At 42.8% G+C, this 12,596-nt stretch overlaps 1 pseudogene; it reads right to left on the reverse strand.

The window, feature by feature from the left end:
- Positions 1 to 1,256: 1,256 nt before the first annotated feature.
- On the reverse strand, positions 1,257 to 11,026 carry LOC120930491 (annotated as a pseudogene).
- Between the last annotated feature and the right edge of the window lie 1,570 nt (positions 11,027 to 12,596).

Below are 12,596 nucleotides of genomic sequence, written 5' to 3' on the forward strand. Positions count from 1 at the left end.
GGGTGTCACGGTCTGGAGTCAGGCTCAGAGGCCAATTGCTATAGCAGTGGCAGAACAGGTATACAGGCAGTAGAGTAGTCCAGGAGCAGGCCGAGAGTCTAACACGGGTGGTTGCAGGTTGGGATCAGGCAATAGAGTAGTCCAGGAACAGGCCGAGGGTCAAACACAGGTGGTTGCAGATTGGGATCAGACAATAGAGAAGTCCAGGAACAGGCCGAGGGTCAAACACAGGTGGTTGCAGATTGGGATCAGGCAATAGAGAAGTCCAGGAACAGGCCGAGGGTCAAACACAGGTGGTTGCAGATTGGGATCAGGCAATAGAGAAATCCAGGAACAGGCCGAGGGTCAAACGCAGGTGGTTGCAGATACAATGGCAGCAGAGCAGACAAATCGCAAGGCACTGGCTGGGAAGGTACAATAACCTGGCAAAGAGGAAGTGGAGAGACAAGGCTTTTATAGGATGTCTGTGGGAGGAGCAAGGGGTTCAAGGTTCAAGGCAATCAAGACACAAGGCAGAGTATTCCAATGGATCAGGTAGGTTTGTCCAGCAGATCAGACAGGGTGCTGTCCAGCATCCCAGATAGCTCAGAGGGAAGAGACAATGGCAGACACAGACGAGGTCCCAGGTTCAAGTCCAGGTCCTGACACTGGGCGTGGACGGAAGAGAAAAATTGATGACGGGTTGCAACGCAGAAAATCAAACATAAAATAAACCCTGGCCACTTTGGGCGTCTATCTTCACCACACAGGAACCTATCTATGGAGTCTGGCACAGCCTAGTGCTGGGCAGACACTGCTGGTCATACAGCAGGAAAACAATAGTCTTCTGATTTTTATCACACAGAAAAATCAATCCTCTCTTTACCTCCTCAGAAGACTCTCCTTTCTCACAAAGCCTCAGGATGCAGCAATTCAGTGGTAATCCTCTGGATTACTTATAGAGGCCTTAATTGCCTCATTCTGAACAGCTGAAGTCTTCCAACGCCCTCAAACCTTTCCTGGCTACATTTGCAGCTGACGCCTAATAACAATTGGTGTATTGTCTAAACAAGGCAGAAATGTATGTCCAGTCTGTGACAACACCCACAGATTTACCTGACTTCCTGTCACATACCCCCCCCTCTTGTTTCAATCCTAGGGTTGGAACACAGGTTGCCAGGCAGGCATGCACTCGGGACAACCCATCTGCATTCCCCATTTTAGCACCGGGGCGATGCGTTACCACAAAACTAAATTCCTGGAGGGCCAGGAACCACCTATTTTCTCCTGTTAGTCTCTTTGATAAGAGTATCCAGTTTCTGCTCCATGCTTGATGACCATTCCTCCCATGGGATTTGTATTCGTGTCATTATCACTTGTTTTATTAAATTGATCACAAACAGCAAATTATCATATTCAGTTTTCAGGCCCCACAGCTTCACTTTATTGGCTTCATACTGGGCTTTCTTTTTTTTACGGCAAGCTCTGGAAGCCAGCTTGTTTTTCTTCTTACGAGATCGCGGCCTGGTAGTGACAGGAAGCTCCGATACGGATATTAGGTCACTGATTACTTTATTCAGTTTACGCAGTTCACCACCAATCTGCAGAAGTTTTCTTGGATTTGGAGTCAGGTCTTCCACATCTGTCCTGCGAGATTTCTTCACAGTGTACTTGCCGTGATGCAGACCATTCTTCTGGTACATATTACTGGGAAGCGTGTCTCTGTCCCATTCAGGCCGTCTCAGCATCCCTTCCTGTTGAGAAGGCATTAATTGCTCGCTATATTCCCAGAAATACCTTCGCTTTCCTCTTTTCCTCGATGACACGGCAGTTATTCCTTTCAAATCTTCAACAGAATCATTTTCATAACCTGGCTCTGAGAAGGTATCACTGATATCATGTTTGTCATCTTCATTGTCTTCTTCATCTAAATCAATATCCTCATCCTCATTCTTTTGTGAGGGATCAGACACAGAAGCTGAAACAGTAACAGTAGCTTCCACAACCCCAATTGTGGCCACATTCTGCGGAGGACAGAAAAGCTTTTGAGTCTCTATGAAAGGCAAAATGGCACAGCTTCTTCGGCCTATGGAGGGCTCTTCAATTGTCCTTTCCTGCTTTTTAGCTACAGCACCACAAAAACAAGTATTTTCCTTGGCTGCATCTATGGCAACCACAGTGCTTGTTGGTCGGCATGGAAGTGCTGAGCTGATCTTAACCTTAGCCTTTTTTACATAGTCCTTGCACTCTCCATGGATATTCATTTTCTCATATCAAGAAATATTAGTCTTTGCTACCATTTGGGTACTTGCTGCTGTCTTGGCATCTTTTTGGGAGCAGTCAGGGGATGGCATTTCGATGACAGGGGCAGTCTTAGATGAACAAACCGGAGCAGCCACCCTTCCCGATGCCACCTTCTTTCCTGGAAAAAACGTGGCTTTACCTCCAAGGAAACCTTCCATGTAGCTAAAAGAGTCTGCAACTGACTGAGAGTCCTCACTGTTTAGCTGAGCAAGAGTGGGGGTTTTACTGATGACTTTTCAAGTCCCTATCAGGATGAAGAAGTTATCAAGACCAAGATAATCCACCTCTTTTGTTCCCCATATTTCAAAACTAGTTAGCTTTGTGTACTTGGTCAGCTCCTCACAATATGTGTCCCACTGCTTCCAGTGAGATGTTAAGGGTGGACTGTTTCCAAGGATACCAGTAAATGAGTCAAATATTTCAAAGTCTTTGCACTCCTCCAACAACAGAAAATTCTCTGCTGGGCTTTATTGGTATCCCAGTTTTCTGTCCCGAAAAGTCGGTATGTTACTGGCCTGACTCCCAGCCTCGGTCTGCTGTCTCTGAAGCTGTGTCACGATGGCCTCCATTTGCTGCTGGTGTCTCTGTTCCAAGCCTGCAATGCTCCGCTGCCAAGCTGCATTTGTCTGTTGTTGATTTGCATTTGCTAAAACCAGCTGTTTCAGTATCTCCTCCATTTTGGGTTTACTTTAAGTGCCCGCATTCTCCACCATGTGTAAGGGGTTAGCTTGGTAGCGGGGTGTATGACCCCTTGGATAGGTTCACTACACACTGAATTTATACAGACAGGCAGTCGAAGACGGTTGAAAACAAAGATTTTGGTTTATTCTTCCATCTTGCTGGAAACAAGTGCAAGCATCCAAACATCATAAACAAAATCAAACATAAAATAAACCCTGGCCACTTTGGGCATCTATCTTCACCACACAGGAACCTATCTATGGAGTCTGCCACAGCCTAGTGCTGGGCAGACACTGCTGGTCATACAGCAGAAAAACAATAGTCTTTTGATTTTTATCACACAGAAAAATCAATCCTCTCCTCACCTCCTCAGAAGACTTTCAGTACACTGCTCTCCTTTCTCGCAAAGCCTCAGGATGCAGCAATTCAGTGGTAATCCTCTGGATTACTTATAGAGGCCTTAATTGCCTCATTCTGAACAGCTGAAGTCTTCCAACGCCCTCAAACCTTTCCTGGCTACATTTGCAGCCAACGCCTAATAACAATTGGTGTATTGTCTAAACAAGGCAGAAATGTATGTCCCGTCTGTGACAACACCCACAGATGTACCTGACTTCCTGTCACAACACACACACACACATATAGACACACATACACGGACAAACACATACAGACACATGTACACACATACACACACACATAGGCCCCGTACAGATGACCGAACATGTCTGCTGAAACTGGTCCACGGACCAGTTTCAGCAAACATGTTCGGTTGTGTGTAGGCCCGAGCGGGCAGGATTCCAGCAAACATTTGCCCGCCGGGCCTTTTCCCAGCGGGCAAATATTTCCGGACTTGTTTTAAAACAGCCCGCTGGAATCCTGTCCCCTCGGACATGTTCGGTCATCTGTACAGACCTACCGTACATGTCCGAGCGCCCGCCATCCCTCGCATGCGTCAAATGACTTCGACGCATGCGTGAAAGCATTTAACTGGCAGGGCCGCCCACATCGCCGCGTCATCGTCGCGGCGACGGCGCGGACACGCCCCGCGTATTGTTTACGCGCGGATTTCTGTATGATGGTGAGTACAGCCACCATACAGAAATCCCCGGGCATACATGTACGGTGAAAACGGTCCGGCGGACCGGTTTCATCGTACATGTATGCTTGTCTGTACGCGGCCATACAGATACATGTACAGAGACACACATACAGACACATGTACAGAGACACACATACAGACACATGTACACACACACACACATATGTACAGACACATGTACACAGATACAGTGGGTACGGAAAGTATTCAGACCCCCTTAAATTTTTCACTCTTTGTTATATTGTAGCCATTTGCTAAAATCTTTTAAGTTCATTTTTCTTCCTCATTAATGTACACACAGCACCCCATATTGACAGAAAAACACATAATTCTTGACATTTTTTGCAGATTTATTAAAAAATAAAAACTGAAATATCACAAGGTCCTAAGTATTTAGACCCGTTGCTGTGACACTCATATATTTAACTCAGGTGTTAAATGTGCTGTTCACTTCTTCTGATCATCCTTGAGATGTTTCTACACCTTCATTTGAGTCCAGCTGTGTTTGATTATATGATTAGGAAAGCCTTACAGCTCACAGTGCATGTCAGAGCAAATGAGAATCATGAGGTCAAAGGAAATGCCTGAAGAGCTCAGAGACAGAATTGTGGCAAGGCACAGATCTGGCCAAGGTTACAAAAAAATTCTGCTAGACTTAAGGTTCCTAAGAGCACAGTGGCCTCCATAATCCTTAATGGAAGACGTTTGGGATGACCAAAACCCTTCCTAGAGCTGGCTGTCCGGCCAAACTGAGCAATTGGGGGAGAAGAGCCTTGGTGAGAGAGGTAAAGAAGAACCCAAAAGATCACTGTGGCTGAGCTCCAGAGATGCAGTCAGGAGATGGGAGAAATTTGTAGAAAGTCAACCATCACTGCAGCCCTCCACCAGTCAGGGTTTAATGGCAGAGTGGTCCGACAAAAGCCTCTCCTAAGTGCAAGACACATGAAAGTCCGCATGGAGTTTTCTAGAAAAAAAACACCTGAAGGACTCCAAGATGGTGAGAAATAATATTCTCTGGTCTGATGAGACCAAGATATAACTTTTTTAATTCTAAACGGTATGTGTGGAGAAAACCAGGCACTGCTCATCACCTGTCCAATACAGTCCCAACAGTGAAGCATGGTGGTGGCAGCATCATGCTGTGGGGGTGTTTTTCAGCTGCAGGGACAGGACGACTGGTTTCAATCGAGGGAAAGATGAATGCGGCCAAGTACAGGGATATCCTGGACGAAAACCTTCTCCAGAGTGCTCAGGATCTCAGTCTGGGCCAAAGGTTTACCTTCCAACAAGACAATGACCCTAAGTACACAGCTAAAATAACAAAGGAGTGGCTTCACAACAACTCCGTGACTGTTCTTGAATGACCCAGCCAGAGCCCTGACTTAAAGCCAATTGAGCATTTCTGGAGAGACCTAAAAATGGCTGTCCACCAATGTTTATCATCCAACCTGACAGAACTGGAGAGGATCTGCAAGGAGGAATGGCAGAGGATCCCCAAATCCAGGTGTGAAAAACTTGTTGCATCTTTCCCAAAAAGATTCATGGCTGTATTAGATCAAAAGGGTTCTTCTCCTAAATACTGAGCAAAGGGTCTGAATACTTAGGACCATGTGATACTTCAGTTTTTCTTTTTAAATAAATCTGCAAATATTTCAACAATTCTGTGTTTTTCTGGCAATACGGGGGTGCTGTGTGTACATTAATGAGGAAAAAAATGAACTTAACCACTTCAATACAGGGCTTTTATACACACCTCATTACCGGGCCTATTCTGGCACTTCTCTCCTACATGTAAAAATCATCATTCTTTTGCTAGAAAATTACGCAGAACCCCCAAATATTATATATGTTTTTTTAGCAGACACCCTAGGGAATAAAACGACGGTCATTGCAACGTTTTATCTTGCACGGTATTCGCGCAATAATTTTTCAAACGCCCTTTTTTTGGAAAAAAATTGTTACATGAATTAAAAAAACAACAAAACAGTAAAGTTAGCCCAATTTTTTTGTATAATGTGAAAGATTATGTTACACCGAGTAAATAGATACCCAACATGTCACGCTTTAAAATTGCGCATAGTCATGGAATGGCGCCAAACTTTGGTACTTAAAAATCTCCATAGGCAACGCTTTAATTTTTTTTTACAGGTTACCAGTTTAGATTTACAGAGGAGATCTAGTTCTAGATTTGTTGCTGGCACTCTAACGCACGCGGCGATACCTCACATATGTGGTTTAAACGGCGTTCACATATGTCGGCGGGACTTACGTGTGCGTTTGCTACTGCGCGCGAGCTACCGGGGACAGGGGCGTTTTAATTTTATTTGTTATTCTTTTATTTATTTTTTTACTTATTTTTTTCTTTTTTAACACTTTTCTATTTTTTTTTATTTATTTTTTTACTTTTATTCCTATTACAAGGAATGTAAACATCCCTTGTAATAGGAATGTATGTGACAGGTCCTCTTTATGGAGAGATGCGGGGTCAATAAGACCCTGCATCTCTCCTCCAGGCTGGAAATCATGAGATCGGTGAAAAAAAATTCACCGATCTCATGAATACAGTTGCTTAGCAGCCGCAATCGTGGCTTTGTTTACTTACGGGACCCGGGCGTGATGTCATCACATCGCGCCCGGGTCCTCCGACGGTCATAGAGATGACTGGTGACCATCTGGTCACTAGTCATCTCTATGCTTCCTCCGAGCGCCGGACGATTCTTTCTCCGGGCCCCCGATGGCACGGGAGAGCTCGGAGAAGCACCGGATGGCGGCGGGAGGGGGGGGATGTCCCCTCCCGCCGCCTGTAAGAACGATCTAGCGGCGGAATCGCCGCTATGATCGTTCTTATGGTGCGCAGGATCGCCGTCAGAACAAAAGGATATCTGGATGATGCCTCTAGGTGCAGGCATCATTCAGATATCCACCCGCAAAGCCCAGGACGTCATTTGACGTCCACCCAGGATGGGAGATCCCATCTGTGGACGTCAAATGACAATGGGCCGGTATTGAAGTGGTTAAATGGGTGCTGTGTGTACATTAATGAGAAAAAAAATGAACTTAAATGATTTTAGCAAATGGCTAAATAAAGAGTGAAAAATTTAAGGGGGTCTGAATACTTTGCGTACCCACTGTACATACTGTACACATACAGACACAATCACACACAGACACATGTACACACACACACACACAGGCACACATGTACGTACACACAAACATACAGACATACATACATACATACATACAGACATATGTGCACACACATGCAGACACATTTCTTTTCTTTTCTTTTCTAGAAAATTACTCAGAACCCCCAAACATTATATATACTTTTGTTTAGCAGAGTTTTTGTTTAGCAGAGACTTTTTATGTCATACGGTATTTGTGCAGAGATTTTTCAAATGTGTTTTTTTGGGAGAAAAAATGTTTCTCAAATTATAAATACAAAAATAAAAAAACGTAAAGTTAGCCCAATTTTTTAGTATAATGTAAAAGATGTTAAGCCGAATAAATGGATACCTAACATTTCATACTTTAAAATTGCGCACACTCGTGAAATGGCGGCAAACTTTAGTACCGTACTTAAAAATCTCCATAGGCGATAATATTTTTACAGTTTTACAGGTTAACTGGTTACCTGGTTTACATGTTAACTGGTCAGAGAAAATCTTGGGCTATAATTGTTACACCCTCTCTAACATTCGTGGCGATACCTCACATGTGTGGTTTGAACACTGTTTACATATGTGGGCACGACATACGTATGCATTCACTTCTGTGTGCGAGCGGGCGGCGGTGGGGGCTTTTTTTTACACTTTCCCTTAAATAAAATCCCTTGTAAACATCCCTTGTAATAGGAATGGTGCATGACAGGTCCTCTTTATGGAGAGATGTGGGTCTATAAGACCCCACATCTCTCCTTCCAGGCAGGAAAGATCGAGATCGAAATAAAAAAAAAACAAACTCGTTCTTTCCAGCCGAGTCCCTGGCAATATTTACTTATTTATGTGACATCATAACGTCCTGCCTGGGCCTCCGAAGGTCATAGAGATTGGAAATCTCTATGCTCAAAATCTGGTGGATTCCTTCTCAGGCTCGCTGATCGCATGAGACACCTATATTGACCGCTTCAGACTGAAATTTACATCCCTGATATCCACCAGGCAAAACAAAGTTTTATACAATCTTTCACCACTGAAGTGAAGCGCTGTACACGATTTACGCAATAATCAGGCCATCACCATCAAAGCAGTGAAGCAGGTGTTATGATGGATACAAACAAATACATACAAGAGGGCCAGAGGCAGCTGGCAAATGCTACTTTAAAAAACTGGAATATGATCTGACCCAGGATTTTACTAAGCAATTAAAGGGTCTCATTAAAACACTACCAATCCACCTGCATTCACAACTTATTAATGTGATTCCGGATAAATAAGAAATTGGGGACTTTTATAAACTGCCCAAGATTAGATGTGCACTGCTGATAAATTTGTTTTTTTTTTTCATTTCATTCGTTGTTTTGCTTTTTTCGGAAATTTGGAAATTCGTAAATTCAAAAATCCAAATATTCGAATTTCCGATTTTCTAATTTCCGATTTTCCAATTTTTGAATTTCCGATTTTCGAATTTCTGATTTTCAAATTTCCAATTCTGAATTTACGATTTTAGAATTTCCGAATTTTGAATATTCGGTATTTGGAATTAGAATTTTCGAATTTCTGATTTTCGAGTTTCTGATTTTTGGATTTTCTGATTTTCAAATTTCCAATTTTCAAATATCTGATTTTCACATTTGCGATTTTCGGTTTTTTGGAATGTCGAATTTTGAAATTTTAGAAATTTCTAATTTTGAAATTTCTGATTTTCAAATTTCCAATTTTTGAATATGCGATTTTCGGATTTCCACTTTTTGAATTTCCAAAATTTAGAATTTCTGAATTTTCGAATTTCAACATTTTCAAAATTTAAATAATGTGAAATATGAATTTTCCAAATTTCCGATATTCCGAAATTCAAATTTTTTGGATTTTCATTCTTTAGAATTTTCAGATTTTCATTTTTATTTACAGATTTCTGAAATGTCGATTTTCCAAATTCCCGAAATTTCAAATTTCTGAATTTTCGAATTTCAAAATTTACAAAAATCCGAATGTACGAAAATGTGAATTTGTCAAAATTTGTTAAAAAACTAATTCGGAACTAAACAAATTGCACATGTCTACCCAAGATTTTTGAATTTTTGAATTTCTGATATTCAAATTTCTAATTTTCGAATATGCAATTTTTAAATTTCCAATTTTCGGTATTTGGATTTTGGAATTTCGAATTTTGGAATTTCCTAATATTTACGAAATTATAAAAATGCAGAAATTTCGAGATTAACTAATTTGTCAAAATTTGTTAAAAAACGAATTATAAACTAAATAAATTGCACATGTCTACCCAAGACCCAAGCCAAGAACTCCAGGGCAGACTCATCATAACAGGTATGAATACACTTGCTAAACAATTTTCAGGCCTAGAAAAAAGTGTTAAAACCGTTAATCATGAATGCTGTTAGTTTCCTGCAAGACACAACTGCTCAGCAATATACAGCAGTTACCACAAATACACTTCTAGTCACTATGGATGTAGAATTTCTGTATAGGAACATTTTGGAATTTCTGACTTTCAATTTCCGAAATTTCCACATTTCCGAAATTTACACATTTCTGAAATTTCCACATTTCCGAAATTTTCGGATTTTGATTTTCCAAATCTTCTAATTTTTATTTTTATTTACGGATTTTCAAACTTCCAAATTTTAGAAATTTTGAATTTTGAAATCTCAAATTTCTATATTATGAATTTAGAATTTTCGGACTTTCATTCTTTAGAATTTTCAGATTTTCATTTTTATTTACAGATTCTCAAATTTTTAAATATTTACAAATTTTCCAAATTTAGAATTTCCGAATTTAGAATGAGTTCCCAAAATTTTGAGTTCCCGAAATTTTTAATTTCCGAATGTTCAAAATTAAAAATTTAGAAAATTCTGAATTTCCAAAATTCCGAATTTTAGAAAATTCGAAAATTTCAGAATGAACTAATTTGTCAAAAATTGTTAAACAAGTTCGGAACTAAACAAATTACACATGTCTATCCAAGATTCACAAGCCAGGAACTCCAGGTAGACTCATCATAACAGAACACTTGCTGAACAGTTCTCAGGCCCTCTAGAATTTTTTTTTATAACCATTAGTCATGAATGCTGTTAGTTTCCTGCAAGACTGTCAGAGAAACATATTATAAAGAAACATGTTATACATCCATTGAACACTAGATGGCAGCAAAGTTGACAGTGAGAAGCTGTCAGAGAAACACTTAGCTGCGTAGTGGATGCACCACATGACTTCCTGGCTGCATATAAAAACTGAACAAGTCCTCAGAGGAATTTCTGGTTCGTCTTCAGCTTCCTGTTAACCTGTGACTTGTTCCGGTGTTTGATTACCTGCTGTGACCCGGATTGCATCTGACTATGCTGATCTTCTCCTGGACCCGACTTCGGCTTGTACTACAGATTCCACTTGTCTCCTGTGTTTGACCCTCAGCCTGTGACCCGGACTCTGCCTCTTGTCTCCTTGCCTTGACCTTTTGCCTGTGACCTGGACTTGCCTTGTGTGTTCCCTACACAGTACCTCTGTCTGTGTTTGGACTATCTTACCTGCCTGTCCTGGACTCTCTGATCTAGTTCTTTCAGCAAACAACGCACCTGTCAGTTTGACACAGCAGCTCGACCACTTAAAATACCCTGTTACAAGTCTACTTGCACCTGCTGGGTAGCCTGTGCCTCTTTGTGCCATTCCTCCCCTGTCTCACTTCCAGGGGTCGAAGTGCGTTTAGTCGCGAGGGTGAATCACTCTCAGCATCTCGGCCTCGGTAAGTACTAGTCTGCCCGTGATAGTACGAATCAGCCATGTCTGGGGCCGACAGAGCTCGTTCCCCTCTCAAAATCCTGTGTCAACAAGTCTCTGCACTCACAGATGCAGTTCAGAAATTGCAGGAAGGCTACACCCAAATAGACAATCGTCTCCAGCAACTTCCTGGACCATCGACGTCAGCAGCTGCACCGTCGGCACCGAGCAGCGGGGCTCCTCCTTCTCAAGCCACTTCAGGTTCCACCGTGATCATGGCCTTTCCTGAACCCAGGGTACCTGCTCCAGAGCGATTTGATGGCGACAACAAAAAAAAACAGGGCATTCAAAAGCGCCTGCTCTCTTTATCTTGCTCTTCAGCCCAGGACTTTTCCCTCAGAAATAGTCAAAGTAGGGTTCATTATCTCCCTCCTGGCCGATGAACGATAAGCTTGGGCCCACAGTTTGATGGAACACAAGAGTCCTATACTGAACACAATTGACACTTTCTTTGAGAGTATAGCACAGCTGTATGATGACCCACAGCGCATGGCCACAGCTGAGGCCACCCTGCATAACCTGTCTCATGGTTGGAGGCTGGTTGAGGACCATACTGCTGAGTTCCGGAGGTCGTCAGCTGACACTGGCTAGAACGAGGCCACTCTCAAGTACCAATTTCATCAGGGTTTGTCAGAAGCTCTTAAAGATGAGCTGGCCAGAATTGAGACCCCTACTACCCTGGAGAACTTGATCCAAGCAGCCACCAAGCTGGACCAACGCATGCGTGAATGGTGTGCAGAACGCTTTCAGACTCCCCGACCCAGTTGGATGCTTCCCAAACAAACTCCCATCCATCCGCCCTTCCCGCCTCCTCCAGTTTCCTCCATCCCAGAGCCCGAGCTGATGAATTTGGGACTGGTCCGTGCCCCTCTTACTCCAGAAGAGAGGCTACGTAGGCGACAAGCCAATCTTTGCCTTTACTGTGGTGGTTCGGGCCACTTCCTTCGTACCTGCCCAGTGAGACCTAGTAAGCTCTATCCTCAATTTGTCATTAACTATCAAATTACCGGAATTTCTCAGACTTATGTTACTCTCTTTGTCTCCCTGCAGCTAGCGGGAAAGGAAACCCGCCTACAGGCTATAGTTGATTCAGGAGCATGTAGCTGCTTTCTGGACTCCTAACTGGCTAATGACCTGCATATCCCTCTTTTGACCAAGAAACAAAGCCTTGAGGTACACCTGGCCGATGGGTCTCTTCCCCGCTCCGGACTTATCACCCAGGAAACCAGACCCATCCTCACCATCATGGACTCCGGTCACCAGGATTTCCTACGCCTCGATGTAATTTCCTCTCCTATTTTCCCCATCATCCTCGGTCTTCCATGGTTGCAAGCACATAGGGCCAAATCCACAAAGATCGTGCCTAACTTAATTTTTTCCATTTAAGTTACACTGCCCTAAAATTTCTACCTAAGTGCCCGATCCACAAAGCACTTACCTAGAAATTTTGGGCTGTGTAACTTAAATTCCGCCGTCGCAAGGCGTTCCTATTCAAATGGGGGCGATTCCCATTTAAATTAGGCGCTCTCCCGCACCGGCCATACTGCGCATGCTCGAGACGTAATTTTCCCGAC

The sequence above is a fragment of the Rana temporaria genome, chromosome 1 (genome assembly GCF_905171775.1).
Source record: "Rana temporaria chromosome 1, aRanTem1.1, whole genome shotgun sequence".
NCBI classification, from domain to species: Eukaryota; Metazoa; Chordata; class Amphibia; order Anura; family Ranidae; genus Rana; species Rana temporaria.